We start from the raw sequence: 16896 nt of genomic DNA on the forward strand, positions 1-16896 counted from the left end.
AGTGAAGTTCCGACTACAATATGTAAAGCGCAGATCGTGCTTTGACCTTGTAAGTAATAAAGAGAGGCCGTGTACAATCTAGTTTTAACGGCGATATCTGACCAAAAGAAAATATGGTTTATGAGTAGTGCTGGTGCAGAGAAATGATATGTTCCACCTCATATATCCATGTCAAATTTTACCGTGTGTAAAGTCTACATTTAAACAATTCACACCAACCACTCCCTACCCCCTACCCCTCGGTACCCACCATCCTCCTCCCAGCCCCCGCCTACCACCATTTTCCCTATTGAATTCGGTTCATTAGTTTGGGGCCATGCAGACTAATATAATCACGTTCTTCTTATTGCCGTTATTATTAAACCACGCGGTTTGTTGGGTTGCTTGCTGTTTTCTAATCCATCTTATTACCACTATTCAATACAGAAAAAAGTACTGGCGAATCTGCTCCATTCCCTAATCACGGACAAAACTGGCCTGAATATTATTATTTACAAAATTGCATTTGTAATTATTTATGAAAGGAAATTTGCAGCAAGTGTGTGCTGAAAACCTTGAGCTTTAAGTATAATATATTGTGATGCGTTATTTATAAATTTGCCGTGGAGTCGTATGTATATTAGACGTTTTTTTTAACATCCAGGTCTGGACAAAGGTTCGTAGGTGCACAGTTCTTGACTCATAACCAGTCTGGAAAAGCAACCCAAGGTTTGTTAAGGTTGTTGCTTGGACTAGTTACAGGCTGCCACAGAACCCAGTAACAATTAACATGGCTAGGAGGTGAAGGGACATCGGGCTCATTGTTAAGAGGTTAAAGCTTTAAAATGGCCAAACCAAATGAAAAGTGTGGGGGTGGGGGGAGAGGAGAGGCGAGATGTGTGACATAAATCCCAGGCTCCCCAGAGAAAGACACCTGATTGTTTTTCCGAGATTGGATTTCAGTTTGCAGTATAGAGGGAAACGTTTAGGAAATTAAGTTTAAGGTTGTGGTGAAGTAGCGGCTGTGGGGAAAGGCTGGGGGTGGGGTAGGGGACAGCGGGTTAGTCGGGAAAGAGTTTACAAACCAGCTGTAAAGGATTACTGGCTGTCGGCGCCAGTTCGAAATGTTTCTGTTAAAATAGTGTCCGAGAGGCGTCGGCCTTCAGAAGAAGCGGGCGAAGGAGCGTTACCTCAACGTGCACACCGGGTGAGTGAACAACTTTACCGTGCACTCTATCTCTCCCCACTCCTCCAAAAAAAGTGTGGCATCAAGCTGAGTTTTAAATTCTTTATTTTCTTTTCCATTTACTTTACATTTTAATTATTTGCGTACAGCTTTACAAAAGTTATCCGAGTTTCCTCCTTGCTTCGTTTTCAATTCAGCGAGCAGCGACACCACCGCGTTTTCAATTTCAAATCGCTAACACAGGCTTCTTATTCAAATCCCGACTCCCTATAAAGTTAGATTGACACAGAGATGTGTTAAATCTTGATTACAGCGAAGGGGGGTGGGGTGGAGAATATTTTTCAAAGCGTTAAACTGGCTGCAATGAAAGTTGGAACTGAATCGTTCAGAACCAAACTGCTCAGATCGGTGTCTACGTTAGTTTCAAGGGGGAAAATGTTTCAAAAATAACGCCTGGCATTTTAGTGAAATTCTTCGAATTGCTCACAATGACAGATTGTCTGAAGGACAAAACAACCAGGCTTCCAATACGAGCCGAAACTTCCTTTAGCCTGACAAGGCCGTGTGGCTTTCCCAAGTACCCTATAAATTATGGATTTATAACAGCATCATAGTTTGATCCTTTCGATTGAGGTTATTGTTGTAAAACTTGGTGGCAATATTTGCTGGATGTAACTGTACCTTAACACGAATCAGAACCCGCTGTTTATGTATTATTTGTGCCTCATTTCGACTGGCTCTTGAAAGGAGAGGTTTACAGCACGACTATTTTAATTTGTTTTATAAGCGTTGACTGATACTGGCATGCAGACATTGGTAAGGAAACGGATTCGGAAGCCAATTTTTAAAAAATAAATTCGTAATTTGATTTATTTCTGATTGTTAAATACTTTGTACCATTTCGCTGTTGATTACATGCTGTACCTGAATGCTTCCTTCTGGAAAACGGTATCATGATTGCGTTGAACGTTTGGCAATACAAGATTCAAGTTTAGTATTGTCACTGCGCATGACTGCTTGTTTCCATATTTCTATATTTGCAATATTTTCTAACATAACAATCAAAATCAAACAATGCATAACGTTTTGGGGCCCGCTGGTGTTAGTTCCAAATAAAAATAACACGAATGGTGCTGTTTATAAATACAGGTAAACTTCAATAAATCTGAAATGAAACAGTGTTGACAATATGAGGCAATCTTTCACTTTCACCCGTTGATCGTAACCACGTTCCATCTACGCAGTACATTTAGACTGTGTTAAAAGTGAGGACCTCATTAAATCAATTATTGGTAAAAGCAAAATGCTATTGGTAGTTACAGGAAATAGAGACAATTGAAAAGTTGTAGTGCAAAGATGTGTCTTCCGCTGGGTTCACGGTTTTTAAAGTGGACCGGGGACATGAACGTCACATGTTTGATAAGTCATTAGTAATATTTTTCAAGGCGCTTCCAAATTTGGCCAGTGCCAAAGACAAAGCAAAATCCGGGCAAAATTAACGGCGTGGGTAAGTTAAAGGGTGCAAGTAAATTTAAAGCGACCCAAATCAAAGTGCTCCCCCGAGGAATATATACTTGTTTTCAAATTATGGTTATTTATTTTGCTTGCTTTAAAATCCTTTAAGCTGTATTCAGTTACGAACCCAAACGTACCAGATGTTGCAGATACTGGAAATATTTTTGAAATCGCCTTATTCATCAGCTGGTGCGTGAAAGTTGAGTCCACAAATGTTTCTTGATATTTCTGGACCGTTTATTCCCCCTGGTTTTTTCATAATCTGTTGTATCGCAACAGCACTTTTAAAATTATTTGAATTGGAAGAACCGAATCACAACCGGCTGGGTTTGAATTTTTAATCTAATTTATTCAAAATTTGCGCATTAAAGGCGGGCGGGAGAAATAGTAATGCCCAGGAACTTCCCGGCAGTTACACATTGCTGTCGAAATAAGAGAATTTCTCGTGATACTAAATGAGCATCCCAGCGAGATCCTGAGGATGGGTCATTTTCCAGACTCTCTTCAATCTTTAACATGCTGATTGGTTAGAAAATGACGCTCTGAATTTTTACTTGGAGCAATTTATCTTTGCGGTACTCCAATCCCACCGTGATATTTATCGTTGATATGGTTACCACTCAAAACAGAGTCATGTGTTTGCGCATATTTCTGAAGAAGCCGGTACTGAAATATTAGGTAATATATAAATATTTAACTTTTCCTCCCCAATGCGCCGGAAATAATCACAATAACAAATTAGACTGCTATGATTATACTTGCTTTTTATCGAGATAATTTCATTCATAATATTAAGGGCTCAATAATTTTAAAAGTCTAAAAGAATCACGATTGTTGAAATTACAAGATATGTTGTATGCACTCCGTAACGTCTTTTGCATTGAATGCAAGAGCTGCATCCGCACCTGTCAACACCATTTTAGTTCTTGGCAACGCACACAAAATGCTGGAGGAACCCAGCAGGCCAGGCAGCGTCTATGGGAGAAAAAAAATGTACAGTCGACGTTTCGGGCCTGCTGGATTCCTCCAGCATTTTGTGTGTTGCTTGGATTTCCAGCATCTGCAGATTTTCTCTTGTTTGTCATTTTATTTCTTAGCGCGATTTAATTTATTAAATCCGCTACCAGATATTCAAAAATTATAATACATTCCCGACAACAAGCAACCCACAATCGATTTGATAGTGCAATTAAAGTTGGATCTATTAAATATCTCTTGTAATCCCCTAAAATTCTGTGGCGGGGGGGGGGGTGAACTAAAGGATCTATTGTAATTGTTTTAAGATTGCGGTGTCGTTCCTCAAACACAAACATTTTCTTGCTTACCTTTGACAAAGCATCTTGAATGCACTGACCACGCGGCCATATGCAGCTGTTAATACTTTTCTCATTGGCGCGTAATAAGGAAACGTGGTCAGAGTGGAAACTGGTGGCGCTTATGATCGATCCTGATGCTGGGTTTCGACACGAAACGTCGCTAACTCCCTTCTCGCCCTCCACCTTGGCCCAGTGAGTTCCGCCAGCAGATGTGTTATCAGCAGCACCGTTCGTTGCGTCCTCAGCTCTAAATTGTAAGGATATGACTTGGTATTTCAAGTGTACAGGATGCTATCTAGTTTCAACATTGTAATACACGAATCCAAGTAATATAGTTAGAATTGGTGAAATCTAACATTTTCTGTCCCCTGCCTTTGTTATATAATGTAGCGACTCTGCTTCCTTCCAAACCGAACATTAACGACAACTTGGATTTGTCTATTATTATTAACGAAGTCAAACGCCCCAAGCCATTTCACAGAAATGAAATCTGGCAAAATTAACTGTAAGTAACCGGTCGAGCACGATTACTGCTTAAAAACTATTTTCTCTTCTAAAACAATACCGCGTTTGAATTCCCGAAGTTTGCAGGTGTGCATTTCTACTGCCGGTGGGTTTTCACTTTTTCCCCAAGCAGCTCCTCTTGAAGTAATTGACTATAACTAATCCTAATGTTTCGTTCCCTTCACGCGGACGATGGCAGCTAATCTGTGTACATATTTATCTTTATTAAAGAATCCATGATGTAATCATTTGGTACCTCACGCATGGAACGGCATTTCCAAAATATACCAAAGGAACCAATCACTGCGTTCTACTTAATATTCAGCCTTCAAGTAGTTAATTGTGGCTGCAAAGAAAATAAATAACTAATAATTAAGCATTGTGTGGGAATATAATAACAAGATCCTACTGCTCAAATACAATTATGTTTAATTATGGAACTTTTAAATTAATTAATTAATATGCTTTAATACGGCTGACATTGCCTTTCAAAAGAATGGAATAATAACTTTCGGAACATAAAAGGGAAATAATTATGGCTGATAAACTTGCACAATTAACTGAGGCCAGGAAGAAAGATGGCGTAGCAATAAAGATGAAAGCGTACGATGTTGCAACTGATTGAAGTAGATCAATTACCGGTGTATCTGGAGCTCAAGCAGTAAAGACATCAGAGCGCTGCATTATTCAGTCCTGCAATACTCGCACACATCTTCTTTGATAGGTGCATTTGAACCTCGGAAAGCTTGGTAAATAGGTTTTTACTGATGTATAAAATATACGCATAATTAGAGATGCAACGTAACACAAAACCAACACGCACGGCGCAAAATGCATCAGCAATGCGCCTCATAATCAGTAAATTTCGTGTTTTGTGTACACCCATTTCATCCCAAAATGATACATTTACATTCTGATTAATTTCTGGTCTAAAATAATGCATTTCCGAACTTCAGCGTAGTTTTCGTGTATAAAACCTTTCCAGATTTGTAAAGCAGCTTTGATTGTGGAATCCAGCGAATAACTTGGTTAAGTTTACTCGAGGCTTCCCGTTATACGCGCAATTTTGCGATGCAAACCAATTCGTCTTATGCAAGGACACGCGAGCGTCTGTGTAACTTGGGAGTCTGCGCCCAGTGCGATTCCCAAGTGCTGTAAAGCCAGATGGCGTGAGATCATGTTCAGTAGGTAGTCTAAAGAGCTTGGGCTTTGTTCAAGAAATGGATCAACTTCAGCCATCTTTTAAATCAGTTTCTTTGCTGTCGGTTGAATCTTCTGGGAACTTTAAAAAAATAGCACGAACTATTACTACTAACTTTTATTGCACATGGACGTAAGGAGTATGAGCGGGAGTAGGCTGTCAGTTCCCTTCAATATAATCATGGTAAAATATACTAAACGAACCAATCACTGCTTTTACGGCTTCTCTTCTGCGACAGTTCTTCGTGATTCCTCCGCCTTTCATATACTTACTCATCACCACCTGAAGTATTCCTAATGATCTTGCGTCCACCGCCCCAGAGGGCAGAGATTCACTACCCCGGGGAACGAAGTTCCTACGTACCTCGGCTGAATGATGGGTTCCTTTTTTTAATTTTGTTCCCTTGACCGGGAGTCTCCTGCAAATGGAAACACCTCAACATTTACTCTGACGAGCTCCTTTAGCATCATACGTTTGAATCAGGTCACCCTACATTTTCGTAAAATCCCAGGAATTGTAGAATCAAAATGTCTTGGCTTTCTTGATCAGATACCCTTTCATGGAATTAGCCCGATTAATCTCCTTTGGACTGGCTCCAAACTTACTTTATCCCGTATTAGTAAGGAAATCAACCATGCAAAGTAATTCAGGTGTGAATTAACACCTTGCACAACTGCAACAAGAACAAGACCTCTCCATCTTAACATCTAACCCAGTCACAATAAATGCTTGGGGAAAATTTCTCCACCCGGAGAGCTTAGTTTGCTCGGAGGAGTCGAGACTATGGTTACTGGATATGTAAACGTAACATAGTGTGCGTCTCCCTGTGGCGTTAAAAGCCAATCATACAGGGAAAAATATGTATGCATCCAAAAATGAAAGTCCTGATCTCAATGGCAGTATAATTGGCAGTCGCCAATTAAGAAATGTTGGTGGCAAAAATATCTGTAGTATATTAATATAGAAAGTTCCATTAATAATGCTATTCCATCTCTGTATCCAATACTACACTGCACTTAATGGCCTGTGCCTAGCAACGGGATACTGTACTTATAGTGCAGAGTTTATGCTCCGCCATTATTGTTTGATTATATACTTAGCACCATCCTCATCACCGTCTTTTTAAAAAGCTATACATCTTCTGTGCCGCTCAGAAAAGGAACTCCGAGGCTGCAGCGACGGTAACCGATTACCAGATTCCATGAGGATGTGTTAACTCAAGAGCCACGGTTGCCGAGTCTCACGATGTCGGAGCAAGTATGGGAACCCCACAGTACTCGTTCCGAAGATATCGAACAATAGTTTTGGGAACCCAAAGGTGCCCCCATTCTTAACGTTTCAACCACGGCAAAGGTAGACCGCTGTATGCCGCGTGTTAAGGGTGAAAGATGCAACGATGTCGGATTTTGCGACGAATGAACTTAGTTTCTTATCTTCTGGAAATTTCAGTTCTGGTGATCCGACAGCTGCTAACATGGAAAGGAAGTAGTGAAGTAGATCCGATCAAAAGGCTATTCAGTTGTGTAGTGAGAATATAGAGTATCTACATATTAAAGAGTGAACAAGTGATAAACAAATTCACCTTTCAATCTGTATGATATGTAATATAATGTGTTTTAGTAAGAGTAAGGCGGTGCAGGTCACAAATAATTATATGTGTGCGCCACAATCTTGTGTGTCGACAGTATTAGGATTCGCGACGGACGCCGTTTCTTCTTGTTCCATTTGTTTCCAAAATAAACATCCTCTAAATGTTTTTCATTCATGTTGTGACAAATTTTGTTTTTGGCGATTACTTCTAATTCACATAAACATACTCAAGGTACCGCAAATTGACTTTATTGTATTCGTTCGCGCGCGATGTGATTGTATTGCTTCATCCCTATCTACCCTTTAAAGGGCCGAGGAACTGCAGGGTAGGAAGCGCACTTCTATCACGCCTTAAACAGTGAGTTTAAAAACGCAAACACGAGGAAACCTGCAGATGCCAGAATTCAAGCAACACACACAAAACGCTGGTGAACGCAGCAGACCAAGCAGCATCTAGAGGAAGAGGTACAGTCGATGTTTCGGGCCGAGACCCTTTGTCAGAACTATCTCTTCCTTCAGTTAGTCCTGACGAAGGGTCTCGGCCCGAAACGTCGAATCTACCTCTTCCTATAGGTGCTGCCTGGCCTGCTGCGTTCACCAGCGTTTTGTGTGTGTTGTTTAAACAGTGAGTTGCAGGATTTTGCCACAGCTATCAGGAAAGAAAGACAATTTGCACGATCTGTGTTGAGGAGAACTGGCTGCTGATTATGTTCTAGCAACTCCAGTCCTTGTCTTTTTAGTAGCAGCACTGAATGTTATGGAAGAACCCTCGCTGATTTGCGTCAATGAATCTCTTGAGCAACCGGCACTGCACAGTTGTGCCGCTGGTTGCCTGATAGAGGTGGTGCAGATCAAGTGGATTGCTTTGTTTGGGTTTGAGCTTTTTCGGGTTGTTGGATCTGCACTAATCCAGACAACCTCGAAAAGCTTGTGCAATGAACTTCTCTCCACCTGCCAAGAGAGTCGGGATGCAGAAGTGAGTGTGGTCACCAACACTAAGGAGAAGATGCTTGGGAAGCTGAAAGGTCTGACGGTGGACAAGTCAGCTGAGGACTACACGCCACGGTTCTGAAAGAGGTAGCTGAAGAGATTGTGCAGGCATTTCAAGAATCACTAGAGCCAGCAGTAATTCCACAGGACCGGAAAATCGCAAAGGTCACTCCATCTTTTAAGAGGGTGGGGCCAGTGTGGCCAATGGCAAGAAATTATAGACTGATTATCCCGACTTCAGTGGTTAGCAAGATTTTAGAGTCCATTATTAAAGATGTGGCTGGGAAGCACATGGAAAAAAGACCGGCTGAAGTCAGCACGTTTGCTTTAATGGGAAGAGCTTGGCTCAAAAAATCTGTTGCAATTCTTTGAGGAAGTAACAGGCGGGATAGACAAAAGAGAGTCAGTTGATATTACTTACTTGGATTTTCAGATGGTCTTTGACAAGATGCCAAACATGAGTTTGCTAAACAAGATAAGAGTTTAAAGTAATAAAGGCAAGGAACTGACATGGATAGAAGATAGGTTGATTAGCAGATAGCAGAGCAGGAATAAAGGGGGCAGTTTTTGGTGGGATGCCAGGGATTGTGGAGAGGACGTTTCTAGTAGTGGAAGAGTATAGGACTAGAGTGCACAGCTCAGAATAAAAGGTTGTCTCTTTAGAACAGGGACGAGGAGTGTTTCTTTAGCCAGAGGGTGATGAAGTGCTTTGAGAGATTGGTCATGGTTAGAATCAACTCCAGTGATAGTGTGTGGCCAAGTGGTTAAGACATTCATCTAGTGATTTGAAGGTCGCTAGTTTGAGCCTTGGCTGAGGCAGCATATTGTGTCCTTGAGCAAGGCACTTAACCACACATTGCTCTGCGACCACACTGGTGCCAAGCTGTATGGGTCCTAATGCCCTTCCCTAGGACAATATCGGTGGCATGGAGAGGGGAGACTTGCAGCATGGGCAACTGCCGGTCTTCCATACGACCTTGCCCAGGCCTGTGCCCTGGAAACCTTCCAAGGCACAATCCATGGTCTCATGAGACTAACAGATATACATGTATATACTTACTGTAATTCACAGATTTCTTTCTATATTATCATGTATTGCATTGTACCTCTGCCGCAAAGTTAACAAACCCAATTGCCCACCATGGAGAACATCTACCATAAACACTGCCTGGGCAGGGCGAAAAGCATTATCAGGGATGCATCTCACCCTAACCATGGACTTTTTACCCTCCTCGCATCCGGTAGGTGCTACAGGAGCCTCCGCTCCCGCACCAGCAGGCACAGGAAGAGCTTCTTCCCTGAGGCTGTATCACTGCTGAACCTCTCATCACAGCGCTAAGCTGTATTGCATCCATATTGTACTGTCTCAGTACTTTTATATTTGTGTGGTGTAGCACTTTTTTATTCACAGTTATTTTGTAAGTAACACTATTCTTTGCATTTCTGATCAGATGCTAAATGCATTTCATTGACTTTTTATCTGTACTCGGCACAATGACAATAAAGTTGAATCTAATCTAAATTTCACGACATATGCAGGCGATAATAAACCTGATTCTGATTCTGAGTTCATTGCCATATTCAGCTGTGGAGGCCAACTCATTAGTATATTTAAAGCAGAGGTTGATAGGTTCTTGATGACTAAGAGTGCCAAAGATTATGTGGAGAAGGCAGTAGAATGGGAATGAGATGGAACAATAAATCTATGATTAATGGTGGTGTAGTCCTGATGGACAGAATGGCCTAATTCTGCTCTTGTATCTTATGGTCTTATGTGAAGACTTCAAGAATGAGGAAGTGAGACGCTCTCCATGGAATGCTCAGCTTCTGGCATGATCTTGTAGTCATTTATGGTTATTTTAGTTACGTTTCAGGTCAATAACATCTCTCCCAGTACGGTGATGGTGCGAGATTTGGTGAAGTGTCAAGTGGATGTAGGTAGATGGTAGCTGAAGAAGATCACTCTCTGGTGCTTGTGAAACACAACTTATGTATGTTTTTCATCAGCCCGAGCATGTCTACAGTGCAGATTTTGTAATGGTCTGAGGAGCTGTGCATGAAACTTCAGACCTTATCTAGTAAAAGAAGTTCAAAGATTAATCTATTATCAAAGTATACAACTCTGAAATTCTTCTTCTTCAGATAGCCATGAAACCAAGAAAGAAATGAACAACAGCATGATCATCAACGCCCAAATCCATCCTCCCTGCACAAAAAAATTAACAAAAACAGAACAGGCACATCGACCTCCAATTCCCCTCCAGCGCACACACAAAAAAACGAGAAAGATCGGGTGAAAAACTCGGAATATAAAAAACTATAAGACTGACAAAAAAAGTCTATGGTCCAAGTACATATCTTAAATGCAGAAGACCTGGGTAGCATTCTCCAGGAATAGCAGTAGGCCTTTTCATCTCCGGCAGCAGACCGATCTTACCAGTGATTGAAAGGCAGTCTCCCTCTCCGGCAACAGAACGATCTTACCAGTGATCGAAAGACAGTCTCCCCTCTCCGGCAACAGAACGGTCTCACCAGTGATCGAAACGCAGTCTGCCCTCTCCAGGAACAGACTGATCTTACCAGCGATCGAATGGCAGTCTCCCCTCTCCGGCAGCAGAATGATCTTACCAGTGATCGAAGCGCAGTCTCCCCTGTCCGGCAACAGACCGATCTTACCAGCGATCAGACTGCAGTCTCCCCTCTCTGGCAGCAGACCGATCTTACCAGTGATCGAAACGCAGTCTCCCCTGTCCGGCAGCAGAGTGTTCCCACCAACGATCGAAAGGCATGCAACAAGTGCTCACCTTCCGCATTCGCCTCAATATTTCAATCTCCCTCGTCGCTTTAACCGACAGGCAATGGAAGCTCTAATTGGCGAAATGGAGTTGAATGTCAGCTCACAGTCCTTTTGCCTTGAGGTTCGTGCATGCCGGCTCTGCCTACTGAAATCCTCTCAGAGACTGCAGACCGCTGGAATGATCAGCGATCTCCAAACAGACAAATCAAAGGAGTATCTTTTATGGTGAAGCCTCGTATGATTGAACCCAGTAACTGTTCGAAGGAACTCCTGTTAAAAATGCTTTGAAAGTGAGATAAATGGTTGCTGCTCACCATGACCATCTTTCTTTGGCTGAATATCACTCCAGGCAGTGAAACATCTTGCTGCAGGTTACTGTGAGTTCAGCTGCTCTCAGGATCCTTGACGTAACAAGCAGATAAGTGCTGTCTTGGTGTCAAAGCCAATAATTTTTACTTACTTCTGGAAATAAGGTCCTTTGTTGACAGTTGAGCAAAAGCTCCAATGACATCCGGAGAGGAAGCCACGCTAAATTTCTGTGAGTAGGTCACTGGTGATATTCTTCAGCTGGATAGCATTGCATTCAACCTTCCTATCTGACTCTTTTGCTGATGGTTAAGAGTAGAATGCTAGGCAAGGCATCAACAGGTCAGGCAAATCCATGTGGTTTTCCATTTTGTCAGGCAGTGGTCAATGTTATTTATTTATTTATTTATTTTATTTGGAGATACAGCTCAGTAACAGCCCCTTGTGGCTCAACGAGCCCACATCGGCCAATTACACACACGTGATCAATTAACCTACTAACCTGTACATCTTTGGAGTGTGGAAGGAAACCCACAGGGTTCTAGGGAGAATATACAAATTCCTTACAGGCAGCGACGGAAAATTGACCTGAGTCTCTGGTGCCATTATAGCATCAAACCACAAACTATAGCTTTTGGTGGAAAACAATTCAGTTTTTGCTAATAGTCCACAGAACATCAGCTTTTGTATTCATTCTGAATCTCTGCCATGTGTCTTCCTAGTGTGCAGATTTATTATGTCCACATGGAATCTTCGATAGGTGCAGTGTAGCACAGATGCAGACCCTTCAGGACTCTGAGTCTGCACAGATCATCAGATTAGGTGGTCAGGTTTATTTCATGTTGATTACTTCACCAGCCACTACTCGCCCGTCTAGTGGATACCACCTTCTTCAGAACTAGCCATCTGTAGACAATGGTAGCGCTACGCCAAGCCACTCTTGTTGATAAAGTTTTGTCCCCAACCCAGAGAAAGTTCACTGCCCTTGCTAATTTCAAAGCATTTCATGAATGGCATTCAAAAATTGATTTTTTTAGATTAAAGTGGATAGTGGGAACAGGTAATTAGCAAAAAGTTTGATCTGGCGCCATAAAGTTTTGTGGTGTCTCTAGACAAATAATGCCATGAGCATCCACTCCCAGCTGAAGATAATTGTGCCAGTACCTCTGATCTATTAAAATTAAGACCTGCTGCGATAATGTGATGGTAAGCACATGTTACAGGTGGCTTTTTACAGGTTTTTATTTTTCATAATAATTAATTAATTTTATTTTTATGTCTTTTGGAGTTAGAGTTATGAACATAATTTACATGGTTACATTTATGTTAATAGCAATAATGATTCTGCTCCATTCCTTTTCAACAGTCTCTGCTGACAGCATATTGATTCCATAACAATAATCTGACAGCTCTATTAATTAAACAGTGGAAGGTCAAACAAGAGAAAAATGTTTGCTGTAAATCAACGAACTCAAAAAAAAAGCGGTTGAATCCATAAACTAAGGCACACAGACAGAGAGTATTGCTGAGGCATTGAAGTTTGCTTGGTTACCATAAATGACGGACAGCTCTTGTTGCTTCCTGTGAGTTCTGTGTGGTCTGCCTCAAATCTATGCCTTACAGCACGATTTATTCAAGGCTGTTAACAAAGTCAAATGGAAAAGGGATGAAAAAATACATGGAGGGCAAATTTCTTGTCTGACTGAAGCCCCCAGAGATTGTATTGATCATGGACGCTAACTCATAACAAGTACTTCATGAAATTCAGAAAGAACCATTTTCATTCGAAAATATGAAATCTGATCTGAGGACATAACAGCTCCAATTAAACTAATAGTTATGATCTTATTAATATAGGCAGGTGAGTCATCTTTAATTTATAGATCATATCATAAGTGTTATAGTATAAACTTGTCAGATCTTTCAACTACTTTTAATTACAATCTTTTAGATCCAAATGAGTGAATACATTAATTCCAGGAGTGATTCATTTTCTCTGGTAGTTTCTGATACCTTTTATTGCCCTTTTCTCTCACTGATGAGTTGTTTAAATGATTATAAACATTCCACAAGTAATTTCCTTTCCTTCACTACCTTTCTGCCACCTTAATTCTCTTCCTTTCATTCACTAACAGCTTACTTTGACTGCAGTTCCAGGAATGCCTAAGTTGTTAACCTTTAAAGGAACCAGTATACATCACGTCAGAGGGCTCCAGCAATTTAGCTTGGACACACTTACAACAATTTCCAAAGTTATTTTCACCCTTGTACCCATAAATTCATCTCTAGCAACTCTTGCTGTATATAATGCAGAACTAAATGCCTTAAGAAGTTGATTGGTAATTTTCATATTTACTTACCTTCAACCCTGTATGAAGAGACCAGCAGAACAAACATAATCTGCCCAGTTTCTCATTTGGCTATTTCTGATACTAGTATGCACAAAATAAAGTAAGACATTTTCTAAAACAAGACCCATAAATTTCAACTTCAAAACATGTTTTGAGAAAGTAGTCAAGCAAGCTTGCTTGAACAGAATTTGCTCTTTGTTCACATAGAATACAGTCCTGATTTTAAAAACAGTAACTATAAAACAGCAAACTTGCATTTATTTAATGCCTTTGATGTATAAAATAGCCCAAGGTGCTTCACAATAACATTATTAAAAATTGGCAGCAATGCTCATGAGAAAATATCAGAGCAGATACTAAAACCTGGCCTCAGAGGTAGGTTTCAAAGAACATCTTTAATAAGGAAAGAAAGGTATGGATTTGGAGCGGTTCAGGTGAAGATTTCAGATTTTGCTGCTTTGGCAACCCAAAAAAACATGGTCACCCATAATGGAAACACTAAATTCCAAGATTATTCTGCTATACCACATATCTAAGCTGGAGGTAGTTTCCAGAAGCACCTTAGCCTGCCAGCACATCCACGGAATGCGAGAGAAAAGCAAAGAACTTGGGAAAGCCCACCTGATTGTCGAGAGAAGATGCAAGCTCTGCACAGGCAGCAAAAGAAGTTTGGGATCTAAACTACCCCAATGAATCTTTGAGGCAGCAACACTAATTACTGCATCAGCATGCTGCCTCGAGGTAAGGGCCCAAATTTGTACACAATACTCCAGACTTGGAAATATTATACTTGTTCCCATCAAACCAATTGACAATGTACATTGTGAAATCTTAGGATGCATGCACCAATCTCCTCAACTTTACTAGTTATTGTAATACAGAGAGATCTAAGGGATACAGGTATATATCAGTCCTGACGAAAGGTCTCAGCCTGAAATGTTGACTATAATCTTTTACATAAATGCTGCCTGTCCTCAGTTCCTCCAGCACTTTGTGTATGATACAGGTATACAGTTCCCTGAAAGTGGCCACACAGTTAGGGCTGTGAAGAAGGCATATGCTATGCTTGCCTTCATGGTTCAGGGCACTGCTTACAAGAGTTGGGCATCACCTTACAACTGGACAACTGTTGGTGAGATTGTACCTGGGTTATTGTCTCCAGTTCTGATTGCCATTCTACAAGAAGAATGTGATTAAGCTAGAGAGGATGGAGTAAAGACTCTCAAAAACGCTACCAGGACTGGAGAGATTGAGTTATAAGGAGAGACCAGATAGGCTGGGACTGTTTCCCCTTGGATGAAGGACACTAAGGGGTGACTTTACAGAAGTTCCATTGGGGGCATTCATCAACTGGATGGTCACATTTGCTTTCCCAGGGTAGAGGAGTCTATAACTACAGTAAATGTTTTTGGTTCATGGTGGGGCAGGGGAATTAAAAAGCACCTAAGGGGAATCTTTTTCATACAGGGGGAAGCAGGGATATGGAATGAGTTCCTAGAGGAAGTGGTAGAAACGGGTACAGTTACAACGTTTAAAAGACAATTGGACAGATGCATGAGTTGGGAAGGGTAGAAGGATTTGGGTAAATGTAAACAAATGGGTCTTTCTCTGGGTAGAACCCTTGCTCTTCATCGATGAGTAAGGGCAAAATGTCAGTTTCCATGCTGAAATAATAACAAATATGTACAGTGTGTGTTTATTTTAAACCTTACAATATTTCTTCAAATGTTAGCCTTTGCCTGTGCACCACAATAAGTGTAGTTGGGTCTGTAACTATCCTAATGTTTTCATTATTTCCTTTGTTCAGGTTAAAAATATGAACTTCAAATTTTGAATGTAACATAAAATTCCATTACATTATGGTTACTCTTTCCTAAATGCCACTTTACAACAACGTTATTCATCAATTAACTCTTTCTCAGTGTGCAGTACCAAATCTAAAATAGCCTTCTCACGAGATAGTTTCTTAACCAGAAATCCATCTCCTATATATTCCAGTTCATCCCCAATATTAGTATTAACTTGACACATCCAGACTGTACACAGAGTCCCCCATAATTACTGTTCTGTCCCTGATACATGGACCCATAATTTCCTGTTTAATAAGACGGCTTATAAATAACTCCCTCTAATATTTTCTGCCCCTATTGCTTCAAAGCTCAAGCAAAGGGGTTCTGTGTCTATATCACAGTCCACCAAGTGAAGATCCTTTTTAACCTGTTGCCACATTGTTGTAATGACGATTGGATATCTACTGATTGCTTTCTGGCATTACTTCCTCCATTCTGTTATCGATGCAGCATGCACTTAGAAATTGTGTCTTTAAACTTGGCTGTTTAGCATTTTGCTCTACCTACCATTGATTTTACTTTCACTGTGGTATTTTCCTTCCTTAACCCCGTAGCCATATTTACACGTAGATATACTCTGGTATCTTGATCATTGTCAAATTCAACCATTCCACCATTGGGGTCTATACAGTCAATTGCCAAGGCCATTAGCTCTTCAATAGAACATAGAACAGTACAACAGAGCAGACACGAGAAAATCTGCAGATGCCGGAATTTCAAGCAACACACATGAAAGTTGCTGGTGAACGCAGCAGGCCAGGCAGCATCTCTAGGAAGAGGTACAGTCGACGTTTCGGGCTAAGACCCTTCGCCAGGACTAACTGAAAGAAGAACTGGTAAGAGATTTGAAAGTGGGAGGGAGAGGGGGAGATCCGAAATGATAGGAGAAGACAGGAGGGGGAGGGATGGAGCCAAGAGCTGGACAGGTGATTGGCAAAAGGGATATGAGAGGATCATGGGACAGGAGTCCTAGGGAGAAAGAAAAGGGGGAGGGGGGGAAAGCCCAGAGGATGTGCAAGGGGTATAGTGTCCCGATGCAGACTGGGAGATCATTTTGCTGAACATCTACGCTCTGTCCACCAGAGAAAGCAGGATCTCCCAGTGGCCACACATTTTAATTCCACGTCCCATTCCCATTCTGATATGTCTATCCACGGCCTCCTTTACTGTAAAGATGAAGCCACATTCAGGTTGGAGGAACAACACCTTATATTCCGTCTGGGTAGCCTCCAACCTGATAGCATGAACATTGACTTCTCTAACTTCCGCTAATGCCCCATCTCCCCCTCATACCCCATCTGTTATTTATTT

This window comes from Mobula birostris, chromosome 7 (assembly GCF_030028105.1).
Source record: "Mobula birostris isolate sMobBir1 chromosome 7, sMobBir1.hap1, whole genome shotgun sequence".
Lineage (NCBI taxonomy): Eukaryota > Metazoa > Chordata > Chondrichthyes > Myliobatiformes > Myliobatidae > Mobula > Mobula birostris.